This window comes from Vidua chalybeata, chromosome 25 (assembly GCF_026979565.1).
Source record: "Vidua chalybeata isolate OUT-0048 chromosome 25, bVidCha1 merged haplotype, whole genome shotgun sequence".
Lineage (NCBI taxonomy): Eukaryota > Metazoa > Chordata > Aves > Passeriformes > Viduidae > Vidua > Vidua chalybeata.
The window spans coordinates 1,007,965-1,011,738 of NC_071554.1; the positions used below are offsets into that span (position 1 = coordinate 1,007,965).

At 49.3% G+C, this 3,774-nt stretch overlaps 1 long non-coding RNA gene across 1 annotated transcript; it reads left to right on the plus strand.

Annotated features, from left to right (window-relative positions):
* The first annotated feature begins 364 nt into the window (after positions 1-364).
* On the plus strand, positions 365-926 carry LOC128799926 (uncharacterized). Its single transcript, XR_008434868.1, has 2 exons — positions 365-451; positions 584-926. It is a non-coding gene; the product is annotated as an uncharacterized LOC128799926 (long non-coding RNA).
* The last annotated feature ends 2,848 nt before the right edge of the window (positions 927-3,774 follow it).

A 3,774-nucleotide genomic window follows, 5' to 3' on the forward strand; every position in this document is an offset into this window, starting at 1 on the left:
AAGCTCCTGGGATCAGCCCATCCACTCAAGGGGGTCTGCAGAGCTGCCCTGAGCAGGGCAGAGCCTGCTCTGTCACCTGGGGGGGTCACACGGGGACATTTCCTGAGCACACGTCCCACAGAGTCACACACGCTCCTGCTGCACGTGGCTGCCCCGCTGGAGAGAATCCAGAGGAGGCTCCAGGAGGAGCAGAGGGATGGAGCAGCTCTGCTGGGAGGAAAGACTGGGAGAGCTGGGATTGTTCTCTGGAGAAGGGAGCAGAGGTGACCTCATTGTGCATGATCCTTGGACATCCCATGATTCCATCCCATGATTCCCTGCCCCATGGCTGAACTGCCACCACCCCGTTATTCAGTGTGGGGACCCCAACCAGTGGCACTCAGGACATCCCCACTGTGACTTTGCTCTGCCCCTGAAGGAAGCTCCCCACCCAAGTGTGAGGATTAATCAGGTTAATATTGACGAAGTGCTCTGAGCATGGAAAACTCGAGCTGCTGTGCCTTTGTTTACTCATCTGCTAAGTCAGGAGCATAATACCCAGCCCAGGGGGCTCACAGGAGGCTTATGGAGGTTTTGTTTGCAGAGCACTTGGAGATCCTCAATGAGAAACGCTGCAGGAACATCAAGGGTTGTTGTGCTCAGACAGGGAGACACTGGAGATTTCTTGGCCAGCTCTGGATTCCAGGAATAAAGTGGGAACAAATCAAGGCTGGCTCTCAACCCAAGGCCGGCTTCTTTGTTTTATCAGAGAATAAAGAACAACAGATGGACCAGGTTTGTTCTCCCCAGGGTGGCAGGGAAGGATTCCAGCCAAGGACAGCTGGGAATGTGATGGGCTCCCAGTCACCTCCACCACCAGGGCTGACTAAAGCAGCACGCACTCACCTGTTTTGCAGCAAAATAGCAAATAAAGCATTTTTAAATGACTTTGGTTATTTCCTCCAGCACATGAACCGCGAGGCTTTGCTTTAATCACCACGAACTCCTAACGGATGCTCCAAGGTGTTTGCTTCCATCATGGGGCTCTGCCAGGTGCCTTCAGGCTCCTGAGGAATCCAGTGATGAAGGGAACGGCAGGAGGGCCAGGGCTGCCTCTTCTTCTTGCTCTGAAGAGAAATGCATCTCCTTCCTGGAGACATCTCTCCCCACCAAAGCCTCCTCTGCTCGGCATAATGAGGGCATCACTCTTTGCAGGTAGTTTTTGAAGCAGCTAATTATGCTGTGCTGTGGGGAGCTGCTGCACATTCCTCATGTTCTGGGTGATCCAGGAGAGTTTAACTAGGAATAATGGCACGAAAGTGTGCAGGGAATATATTAAGCTGAGCATCAGGCAGAACCTCCTAGCAGGGATGCACATCCTGAGGAGAGACAGGAGAGGGATCATTTTATACTGGGCAGGACCAGCAGGAAGGGAACATCTCCCCACGGTGGAGGAGCTGCTATTTAATCTCTTTGGGCACCTAATACTGGGACAACTTCCACTGAGGAAGGGAAAACTGAGGGAATTAAGGAGACCAACTTCGCACAATTAAAAATGTGCACTTGGAAGGAGCAAAAGGTAAATTAATCATGAAAGAACAGCCTGGAATGGGAGAGTTTGGAAAGGGAAAACAATAAAAAGATCTTGTGTTCACTGAGCGAGGGCAGGGCATCACAAAATAACCTTTGTCCTATCACACTTCGAAATCCCTGGGGGCAGAGAAGGAGCAGGCACATGGAAGGACTTCTCGGGATCTCCAGCTCCTGCTCCAGAGGGAGGAACCTCACTGTGAGGTCACAGGGCTCCTTTTCCCAACATTGGAAGGTCTTGCAACACAGAGCTTGGAAAAGGCGCTGAGAGCTCTTGAGTTAAATCAGGAGAAAGTGAAACACTTTCTGGCAAGCTCTAACAGAAGCAGAAAGCAAAGTTTGTAAAGGAATTCAGGAGTTTGTGTCCAAGTTTTCTGCTGTCCTCCTCCCTCCCAGTGCAGACACAAAGCCAGGGAGAAAGGAACATTTATCTGCCTGCTGACATCTCTCTCACATTCTCCAGATTATGTGTGGAAGGAAGAAATCCTTTTTTATCCTGAACTTTTTTTTTTTTTTTTTTTTTTTTTTTTTTTTTTTTTTTTTTTTCCCCTGCAAGTCACATCAGTTCACATCAGTTCTTTTCATTCCGGGCTAAACACTACAAAGTGTCACCAGCGCAGCAGTGTTTTAACTGCTAATAACAGACAGCAGCAAATACACTCCAGCAGAGCTGCTCTTTTCCCTCCCTGCTCTAATGCTCCTGACAGCCTCTTTTACAACCTCTTCACACCTCCCCGAGCGGAGCTGGCCTCTCACAGCTGACCTGGGCTTGTTGTCTGCGGCTCCTTGTGATCTGCACTCGAATGCAAATGTACTTCAAGTCAGCCCTTCAAGGCTGGAAATGCTGCAGTTCTCCAGGGGAGCCTACCAGATGCACTCTGATGGATTTTAGGATGAGATTCCAGCAGGGCTGGGTCTAATCAGCAAATCAGGACTTTGCTTCCTAAGGGGTTTTGTTTGTCTGTTTGTTTAACATGAAAGACGGAGCAGAACGTTTGAATAACTCAGGATTAAGGAAGGATAAACCTGACCAGCACGATTTAACAATCTCAGAGCCAGAGACCAGTGTCAAGAATCTCAGGGAGCTCCAAGCAAACCCTGCACCAGCAGAGCCTGGGGATGCTCTGCCCTCCTGCCTCCTGGGAAACCCAGCAAAAACTGGGGAATCCCAGAATCCCAGACTGGTTTGGATTCAAAGGGACCTTAAAGATCATCTCGTTGGGATGGGCAGGGACACCTCCCACCGGAGCAGGTTGCTCAGCCCCATCCAGACTTGGGGTCAGTGCTTGCACAAAGCTGTGCCACAAAAATGTCACCACTCAGGGCCTTCCTCCCCTGAGCTGCTCGACAGAGTGAGGCTCTTGCAGTTCCTGATTTCTTTATCACACGTGATGGTTCACATCAGCTTTAGAGCCAAGCTAAACCCATGGCAGCACACGCTGAATGTGCTCCTGATGCCTTAAGTTTTGGCTTTCATGTTTTTCAGATTCTCTGCTGCTTTAGTGTGTAGCTCTGTGCTTCACATTAAGTGTTAGCAAATTCTCTTCACAGGGTGGGTAGACAAAATAATCCTTTCCCAGCGTGACCAAGGACAACCACTGCAAGCTCCAGGCCCAAAAATATAAACATGAAATAAAAAATATTATAAATAAATGGTGCATTGAAGAGAGAAAAACAAGGAGGATGGAACTTCATAACCTAAAGCTGGAATTGGACAATGAACTCCAATATGCAAATGGAGCAGAACTTATAAAAGTGAGACCCTGTGATCAGTTGTGCGTTTTGTGACCATTTTGGTTCATCTTGGGTGCAGCCCTGGCTGGGCTCTTGTGCTGCCCAAGCTGCATCCATTGAGGCCTTTTAATAAATCCCTTTTAATAAATCTGTCCAGCCTCTGTTCTAGCTCAGCCTTCACAAGGCATCACTCCATGCAGGAGGTCACCGGCCCAAATCACAGTCTGCAACATTCCCTAAAAATTATAAAAATAATAAAAACAGAGCCCCAGCCTGAATCCCTGCACCTTGCAACACAGAGCCACCCCCACCTGCTGGATGTGAGCCTCACCTATCACTCCCCACCCCAGGGAGGATGAAGGGTGTGAGGCTGCAAGCGAACACAAAAGGTTATTTTCATGTTTTATGCGTTTCAGGCTTTGCCTGAGGCACTCTGAGGCAGCCTGCAAAGCTGCCTGGAGTCCCTTGGTG